Genomic DNA, 10,447 nt, shown 5'->3' with positions numbered 1-10,447 from the left:
CGGCCGCGGGGTTGGCACCGCACCAAGCGGCGCCGAAGGGTCGCCGTGGGCCGGCATGAGATGGCGCATGCGAAGAACCGCCGGCGTGTTCTGCTGCATGCGCAGAATCACCGCCGTGTTTCCTGCACATGCGCAGGGGCTTTCTTCTCCACTCCGGCCATGGCGGAGCCCTACAGAGGCCGGCCTGAAGGGAAAGAGTGTCCCCACGGCACAGGCCCGCCTGCAGACCGGTGCGCCCCGATCGCGGGCCAGGCCACCGTGGGGGCCCCACCCAGGGCTGGATCCCCCTGCGCCCCCTCCAAGGACTAGCCGTCCTCTAAGCCAGGTCCCGCCGGGATGGACCATGTCGATTTCACGCCGGCGGGACTGTCCGAAAACGGGGCCTGGAGAATTGCCGGGTGGGCCGCTGCCAACGGCCCCCGACCAGCGCGGCGTGATCCCTGCCCCCGTCCGAAAACACGCGCCGGAGAATTCGGCGGCTAGCGGCGGGGTGGGATTCACGCCGCCCGCTGCCGATTCTGCGACCTGGTGGGGGGTCGGAGAATCACACCCTTAGTTCCTGTGCATTTCAAGGAGGTTATTTGTATCTTTCTCCATGAAGACAGAACTAAAGTTTTTGTTTAATTGCTTTTCCTTTTCCTTGTTCTCTATTATAAATTATTCCATTTCTGACTATAAGAGACCTACATTTGTCTTCACTCATCTTTTTCTCTTTATAGACTTATGGAAGCTTGTAGACTGTTCATCTACAGAGGGGATCATTTCATAGTCGCACCTTGGGCTCTGGAATTCCCTCTCTAAATCTCCCTCTCTTTAAATCGTTCCTGAAAGTTTTTTTAAAAAATCATTCAGGGTTGTGGGTGTCAATGACTTCATTGGCTGGGCCAGCATTTATTGGACTAAATGGCTTGCTCGGCCATTTCAGACGGCATTTAATAGTCAATCACATCGCTGTGGGTCTGGAGTCACATGTAGGCCAGACCGGGTAAAGACGGCAGATTTCCTCCCCTAAAAGACATTAGTGAACTGGATGGATTTTTACAACAATCAACTATGGTTTCATAGGATGCTGGCTACAGGGTAGAAGGAGGTCAATCGCCCATCAAGTCTCCACTGACCCTCTGAAAGACCTCTATCAAGCCCACTCCCCCACCCTATCCCTATAACCCCCTTTGGGCACTAAGGAGCAATTTAGCATAACTAATTGACCTAACCTGCACATCTTTGGACTGTGGGAGGAAACCGGAGCACCCGGAGGAATCCCACACAGACACGGGGAGAAAGTCCAAACTCTACACAGAGAGTCACCCAAGATCAGAATTGAACTGGATCTCTGGCGCTGTGAGGCAGCTGTGCACTGTGCCGTCTCTTGTCATCATTCGACTTCTAAATCTGGATTTTTATTTAATTCAAATTTCACCATCTGCCGTAGTGGTTTCGAACCCAGGTCCCAAGAGCAATACTCTGAATTACTAGTCGTGACAGGAGCACTATGCCACCGCCTGCTTGTTTGACCAACCTTTTGATCAACTGTCTTATTGTCTCGTTCGGTAGTTCGGTGTCGGATAATTCTCCTGTGAAGGGCAGTTTGCTACATTATTAGTGTTATATTAATGCAAGTTGTTGTTGTTACTGGCCTGGTGGGATCAAATGCCAGGCTAGTTCACACCCAGAATGTTATATCGGGGAAGAGTGCAAATCCAGCATTCTGCCTGATGCCGTACATTCCCAACAAGGTGCGTTAGATTTAAATTACCACCGTCATTTACTTTGAACAGTTCTCAAATCATTCAACAAACCCAGGGGTTGGCATAAATGATGCAGCAGCCTTAGCAACCCCCCCCCCCCCCCCCCCCCCACTCCACCTGCCTGCTATTGCGGGTGGCCCCACCCTCGGATACAGGACGAAAATCAGGGATCAACCTCTTCTGGCCACAGAATGGGCATCGGATCTCTGAGATATTTCAACGAAAGATTTAATCAAGCATTGCCACAATCGGTCATGGATGAAATGTTGTATTGATGGTAAAAAAGTACGACAGGATCTACTTGTAGTCACCAAAGTTCACAGAGCTCAATGTCGACGTGGGGAAAACAATGGGTTTCACACGCTTTCGGTGGGCGAGGCTCGAGAATGAGGGCCAGCAGTTGGAACGCTTACCCTGTGTTCGTCATAAGGGCAATATATGTCCAAAGCCTGTTTGTCAAAAGTCAGCTTTGTTCAGTCTTTGCATTTTGGCTGCACTGATTGGTTTTATGGTGGGGACCCTGCTGTTTTACTTCTGTTAACTGAGCTGCTGTATGATCCAAAGATGTGCAGGTTAGGTGGATCGGCCATGATAAATTGTCCCTCAGTCTCCAGGGACATGTAGATTAGGTTATAGGCTTATGCGGATCGGGTGGGGTGGATGTGGGGGTGGACATAGGGAGAGTGTTCATTCGAAGGGTCAGTTCAGACTCGATGGGCCAAATTGGCCTCCTTCTGCACTGTAGGGATTCTATGATTCAAACAATGGTCTAGCTTTTTCTTCTTGGTGCCTCCTGTCAGGATCAAAGGGGTCACACTCTTTCTAGCTGCGCAGTCGTGGTCTGTGACACGTGCTCCTGTCTCAAAGAGTACTGCACTACTCCACAAATATATTGGCTTATAATAGGGAACTAGGCAAAGTAGGAATCCATTCAGTTCCTCAAGCCCATTCCTCCCACTCGATTAAGTTCATAGTTGCTCTGTACCTTTAGCCAGGTACATCTGTTGAAAGTAACTGCATATTAAAAATTAGGAGAAATGGTAATTGTGCATCAGGATGGATTTTTCCAGGCACGTGGAAATGGAATTGGAAGTGGAGGCGCAAGTAATGTAGGAGGAAGCCATGTTAGGATGGCTTACCGTCACACTCCTGCCTTCCAGGACGTTCCCAAACCACGTTGGCTGCCTGCACCATGGACGCATACAGTCAATTAGGGCAACTAAAGACCCCCTTAGCAGCTACTTTGCAAATCCCAACATTTGTGGAAGCTGCCAGCTCAATTGAGGCAGCTTCCCAGTGTCAGCGAGAGGCTCCATGTTCCACTGACAGCGCAGATGGGATGAAAAGGGGCAACCGCACCCGCCAATAGTCCTGAAGAGGGGTTTCCCTCCATCCCAGTGGCTCCAATGGCGTCAGGCTTCTGGCTTCTTTATTTGATGCAGGCAACTGGGGCTGAGGGGCCCCCATGCTTCACTGCCTGTTTAGATTGTTCAAAGTGATATGAATCGTCCTGCCTTTTGATTAAGTGGGAAACTGCTGGGCCTTGGTGAATCCAACCACATGGGGGAATTGGAGAATAAACTGTTGAACGCAGAACTAAAAACAGAAACAAATATTTAAAAATCGTGGCAAACGGTTGCAGTTTGTTTGTCAGTAAATGTGTATTTTCCGACTGATTGACTGTTACTTGTGACACATCCAGTGGATCCATTTGTTGCAAATGAAGAGACACATTTAATGCACCACATCCATTCATTCCTGCCTGAGCTTCAATGGATAATGGTAATCTTGCATTTTAATAGGCCCTTACAGTAACCTCTAGCCAGCTATTCATAAAATGCCAAGACTGCACAAAGCCAAGAGGGTTTTGCATTCTATCAAATGCTCTCTTCTAATTGCTGCAATTACATTCCCAACACAGCAATTACAGGTGGAAGTGGGGACACAGTAACTAATGCTAATATGGCTGTCCTTTACTTTAGCACCTGATCAATCAGGCATTTTACTGTGGAGTCCATTTTCCCAGAAAGTTTTGACGAGCTATTTACTGAATCTCTTGGCTCTGCATTCAGAAATGTCCGACGGGTCTCTAAACGGTCGAGTACCTCATTCCCATACAATTGGCAACAACAACTTGGATAGACCTAGCACATTTGACACAGTTAAACGTGTCTGAAGGCATCTTGCAGAAGAGTTACTGGGCAAAATTCGATGCTCGAGGAGAACCAACTGCCTGGTCAAAGAGGTAGGTCTCAGTGAGCATCATAAAAGAGAAGAGAGAGGTAGTAAGGTTTGGGCAGAGAATTCTACGATTGGGGCCCAGTTGGCAAGGCTGCCACTGGTAGAGTGAAGTAAATTAATCTTATCTTTGAGCTTGTTGAGTGTGTTGCTGCCACACGCTGATCAGCATTTCACCTGGACAAATCCAACCCTGTCAACACCATGTTATTTGTCAGATTGAGTGACACGTCAAGAAGACTAATTCCCAATCATCACAGTTTCTTATCGGTGGCACGGTGGTTAGCACTGCTGCCTCATAGCGCCAGGGATCCTGGTTCAATTCCAACCTTGGGTGACTGTCTGTGTGGAGTTTGCAAATGCTCCCCGTGTGTGTGTGGGGATGTTCGTGGATGACTGCACAATGTTCAGTACCATTCGTGACTCCTCAGATAATGAAACAGTCGTGTCCAAATGCAGCAAGACCAGGACAATTTCTAGGCTTGGGCTCACAAGTGACAATCACATTTGCACCACACAAGTACCAGGCAATGACCATCTCCTACAAGAGAAGATCTAACCACCAACTCTTAACATTTAATGGCAATACCATCAGTAAATCTCCCACAATCAATATCCTGGGAGTTACCATTGATCAGAAACTGAACTGGCCTAGCTATATTATTAATACTGTGGCTACCAGGGCAGGTCAAAGGCCAGGAATCCTACGGCGAGTAACTCACGTCTTGAACCCCCCAAAAGCCTGTCCACCATCTACAAGGTACAAGTCAGGAGTGTAATGGAACATTCTCCATTTGCCTGGATGAGTGCAGCTCCAACAACACTCAAGAAGCTCGACACGGCAGCCCACTTGATTGCTCCCCCTTCCACAAACCTTCAAACCCTCCACCACCGATGAACAGTGGCAACATGTGTACCTTCTACAAGATGCATTGCAGTAACTCACCACGGTTCCTTAGATAACACCTTCCAAACTCACGACCATTACCATCTAGAAGGACAAGAGCAGCAGATACCTGGGAACCCCACCACATGGAGGTTGCCCTCCAAATCGCTCACCACCCTGACTTGGAAATATATTGCCATTCCTTCACTGTCACTGGGTCAACATCCTGGAAGTCCCTACTGAACAGTGCACTGACACCTCAAGGACTGCAACGATTCAAGAAGGCAATTCACCATCACCTCCTAAAGGGCATCTAGGGATGGGCAATAAATGCTGGCCTAGCCAGCGATGTCCACATCCCGTAAATTGGTTAAAAAAACACACACTAACCCAGCTTTACTGCACCAAATATCTACAATACAATATATGTGAAATTCCTAAATTCATCACACTTTTCTCTGTTATAACACTAGAAATGCAGCAGTCACTGATAATAGCAGAGTTCAGCTTGTTTTGTAATTCCTCAGATAGTGAATTAGTCTGTGCCCAGATGCACCAAGATCTGACTTGGATTGATAAGTAAAAATTAACTTTGGTGCCATTAAAACTGTCAGGTATTGACTCGCTCCGTCAAAAGAGAGAACCTGAGCACCTCCCTGTGATATAACGGGTTGAAAGGTGGCATATGCTAATGTATGGCATGGATGATGATGCATCACTGACATCAGTCAGTCATGTGTTTGTCTCCAGAGAGAGCGGTTGGAACAGCCTAAGAGCAGCATGTCTGATCTCTAACCTGTTCAGATGTAGTACTAACGAACAAGTGTTAAGCAGATATGACTATAGTCTGTCGAAGATCCAAATATCACAACTAGGGTCCACAAATAGAAGGACCACCTCTAAACATTCCCCTTAACATTCAATTGCATCAGAATTGAATAGAATTCCTACAGTGCAGAAGAAGGCCATTCGGCCCTTCAAGCCTTCACCACCATTCAATATGATCATGGCTGATCATGAAAATTCAGAATCCTACTCCCACTTTCTCTCCATACCCCTTGATCCCTTTAGCCGCAAGGACCATATCCAGCTTACTCATGAATATATCCAATGAGCTGGCCCCAACAGCTTTCTGTGGTAGAGAATTCCACAAGCTCACAACTCTCTGAGAGAAGAATTTCTTCCTCATCTCAGTCCTTGAATGGCTTGTCCCTTATTCTTAGGCTGTGACCCCGAGTTCTGGCTGTCCCCAACCCCGGGAACATTCTTCCCGCATCTAGCCTATCCAGCCCCATCAGGATTTTATATGTTTCTATGAGATCCCCTCTCATTCCTCTGAACTCCAGTGAGTACAAGCCCAGTCGATACAGTCTTTCTTTATATGTCAGTCCTACCATCCCGGGAATTAGTCTGGTGAACCTTCGCTGGACACCCTCAATTGCAAGAATGTCCTTCCTCAAACTAGGAGGCCAAAACTGCACAAAATACTCAAGGGCCTCACCAAGGCCTGTATAACTGCAGCAAGACATCCCTACTCCTATACTCAAATCCTCTTGCTATGAAGGCCAGCATGACATTAGCCTTCCTCACCGCCTGCTCTACCTGCATCCCAACCTTCACCGACTGTTCCACCATGACACCCAGGTCTTGTTACACTTCCCCTTTTCCGAAACTGCCACCATTCAGATAATAATCTGCATTCCTGTTTTTGCCACCATTTCCAAATTCCCCTCCAAGTTACAGACCATCCCACCTTGGACAGAATTTGCCTTTTTTCATCGCTGCTGTCTCTTAATCCCAGAATTTCTTATCTAACAGCACTACAGAAGAACCTGCAGTTTTACAAGTAAAAGGCCCAGCAACACCTTCCCGAGGGCAACCCAATTCAGATTTAGTCCAGCCACACCCACGTCCAGAAAATTAATTTGAAAAATACAATGGGCGGGATTCTCCGACCCATCGCCGGGGGGGAACGGCTTGAATCCCGCCCCGCCGCTCCGATGCTAGCTACCGTTTTTTGGCAGGTGTGGGGATCGCGCTGTGCCGGTCGGGGGCCAGTGGCAGTGCCCCCCCCGGCGATTCTCCGGGCCCCGATGCGCCGAGCGGCCGCCCGTTTTCGGTCAGTCCCGCCGGCGTGAATTACGCAAGGTCTGTACCGCGGGACCTGGTTCTGAGGGCGGCCTGTGGAGTCCTCGGGGGGGGGGGGGGGCGCGGGGGATCCGGCCCCTGGGGGGGGCGGTCACGGTGTCCTGGCCCGCGATCGGGGCCCACTGAACTGCGGGCGGGCCTGTGCCGTGGGGGCACTCTTTCCCTGCGCGCCGGCCTGTGTAAAGCTCCACCATGGCCGTTAAGTTTTTAAATATTTTAAATTTCATTCTAAATGGGGGTCCGTTCAGCTCAGTGGGCTAGATAGCTGGTTTGATGCAGGACACACCAGCAGCGCAGGTTCAATTCCCGTACCGGCTGGGATTATTCGTGAAGGCCCCGCCTTCTCAACCTCACCCACCTGAGATGTGGTGACCCTCAGGTTAAATCACCACCAGTCAGCTCTCCCCCTCAAACGGGAAAGCAGCTTATGGTCAGCTTGGACGAGGGCAACCTTACAACGGCATGGACAAGTTGGGCCGAAGGGTTTGTTTCCATGCTGTAAACCTCGAAATGAGGAAAAGATCGGTCACAATTCTTTGCCTCAGTTCTTAATATTGGAATTGCGATGAGCTGCTTACTTTTAATGTTAGATTATACATCCAGTAGCACCATTTTAAATGCCTGCATTATTATGATGCATGCACACTTTAACTGAGCTTCTGCTGAAAAAGTGAGGGTGGAAACAAGAAGACACGAAACCCCAACAGGGAGTACAGTCAAGGCACACAGGAGTTGGTGCCTGGGCAGGAACACTGGACTCTGAGAGCCCTGAAATTCCCTCGGAGTTCTGCTGCGTTCCAATTTCCCAGGCTCTGCTCAGCTGAATCTAACCAACAGTGAATAATCCATCCTGATTATTATTCTCCTTGAGCTTTAACGGTAGATTGGCTATTTGGCTGTAAACCCGACTGAGGGCTTAATAACCCTGAATTTAAGTTAATTCAACAAGCCTTCCTGCTAAATAAGATGTTTAGGTTTCAAGCAGACTAAGGGTCAATTAAATGCAACGCTAAATGGATTACAGCATCAATTAAATCCGTTGTTAAAGAGCGGGCCTGACTGAAAGAAGAGGCAAGTAGCAATTTGCTGTAATGATACTGTGTGGTAAACAAAGGGGCGCTGGGACTGAGGTGTAATCTACCTGCACCGCTGGACAAATGTTCAATCATGTAGCCACCACATGCAGCCTGCACCATGCCAGCCTGCTGTGATTTATGGGGCTGTTCCAATTCATAACCAGTGACTGATGCAATGTGAACGGTGTTTTAGTAAGTTTAGCGTGCCGATGATAAATCCTGCATAGTTGACCGAGCAGAACACAAACAGGCCGAGTGCTTTGATGAAATCAGATAAAAAGAAATGGGTATTTGTATGTTGGTATACACAGCCGGTTTAGCCTAGGAGTGAATCAATGCCAGTTTTGCACCGAGGCCAAGCCGGGATTCTCAATCGGGGGTCAGATTCCGGAGTGAGACTGCACGAGAATCCTTGGAGTGAACTGCCGCACATTGATTCGGTCTGACACCACGCGGGGTAGGAATACAGTCGAGTGGCAAATGCAGCCTACAAAATGTTAACCTTGATCCCCATACCGTAATGACCCCTGACCCCCACCACGGCACGCCCCCCCCCCCCCATGTCCCCACCCACAACATCCTAACATTTCGAAACAGCACAAAACCGACGGATAAATGTTCAAAGAATGTGTGGGGACTCGCAGAGAATTCATTGTGGACCACGCCTGGTGAACTGCTTCGAGGACAGTGACTGGTAGCTGCAGCCCATTGGGAATAAATAACCAACACTGGCGGTCCAACTTGTGAAAGCTCTGTTGCCAGTTTTATTCGGCACATGCAATGTACACAACACTAGCATCACAGCCAGAGGTGAGCTCAGTTCACTTCCTTGGCCAGTGTTGCCTGGCTCCATCATTCATTGAATAACAAAATTGAAAGCTACTAGGTGCAGAATTGATCAAATAAAATAAAGTCGTCACAGTCCCAGATGACCATAGGCTGCTTCCCCCTTTTAAGGGGATGAGCTGACTGGTGGTGATTTAACCCGAGGATCACCACACCTCAGGCGAGGGGCAAGGTTGAGATGATGGGCCCTTCATGAATAACCTCAGCCGAAACGAGGATTGAACCCGCGCTGTTGCCTTCGGTCTGCATTGTGAACCAGCTATCAAGCCAACTTATTTTATTCATTTTTACCAATGTGGGCTTTGCTGGCTAGGCTAACATTTGTTGCCCATCCGTAATTGCCCATGAGAGGGCGGTGGTGAGTTGTCTCCTTGAACTTCTGCAGTCCATGTGATGTTGGTACACCCACTGTGCTGTTAGGGAGGGAGTTCCAGGATTTTGACCCAGCAACAGTGAAGGAACTGAACTAAACTTGCCCCCTGTTAAAATCAAATAACACTTTATTCAACGGGGCTTGGTAGGAAATGGAAACCTTTTTGCAAAACAAATGCAAAACCATGAGGCAAAGGCGTAGGAAAAGCCATTCTCTGAATGATCTGCCACTGGTGCAGCTTTTGAATGGGGTGACAGATACGGCACCGTGTCACTTGAGGTTTCCCCAATGGTCCAGTTGTCAATTGGTGTCAGTGGGCTATATTTAAGAGGGGGACAATGGAGAACATAGTGCAGAGAGCAGAATTTGATCATCGTCAACCTACTCAGCATTACAATGTCCAGGAGTGCCCTCAACAGCCCATTCACCTGAAGTAAGTGTGCCACAGTTAAACCAGCCAAAACAGGGACATCATCTTTGCCCTGTGATGTTGACCAGGGTGCAGGGTGCAACTCACCATTGCCTTCTCAAAAGCAACTTGGGGAGGGCACAAATGCTGGCCGAGCCAACGATACCCACATCCCGCGAAAGAATAAATTAAAAAATAATCCATTGGGTGAGAGGAGCTTCCACTCTGGGCGGCACAATAAGTGGTTAGCACTGTTGTTTCACAGCACCTGGGTCCCAGGTTCGATTCCCAGCTTGGGTCACTGTCTTTGCGGAGTCCTCACATTCTCCCCGTGTCTGCGTGGGTTTCCTCCGGATGCTCCGGTTTCCTCCCACAGGTCCCAAAAGACGTGCTGTTAGGTAATTTGGACATTCTGAATTCTCCCTCTGTGTACCCGAAGAGACGTCAGAATGTGGCGATCTGGAGCTTTTCACAGTAACTTCATTGCAGTGTTAATGTAAGCCTACTTGAGACACTAATAAAGATTATTATATTACTATACTCCACTCGAGACTGATCTGTAAAAAGCTTCTGATAGGATGTCTGTTTGCTTCCTGAACTTGGTGCTCATGTGATCTTTATCGCAATTGCTTTTACAGAGTGACTCCAGAGGGGCCCCATAGCTGAGTTGTAATTCTCTGGCCTTTCTCTTCCATTGGTTGGGGTAGATCCATTAGATATTAT

The sequence above is a fragment of the Scyliorhinus torazame genome, chromosome 3 (assembly GCF_047496885.1).
Source record: "Scyliorhinus torazame isolate Kashiwa2021f chromosome 3, sScyTor2.1, whole genome shotgun sequence".
Lineage (NCBI taxonomy): Eukaryota > Metazoa > Chordata > Chondrichthyes > Carcharhiniformes > Scyliorhinidae > Scyliorhinus > Scyliorhinus torazame.
This window is presented reverse-complemented; position numbering follows the sequence as displayed.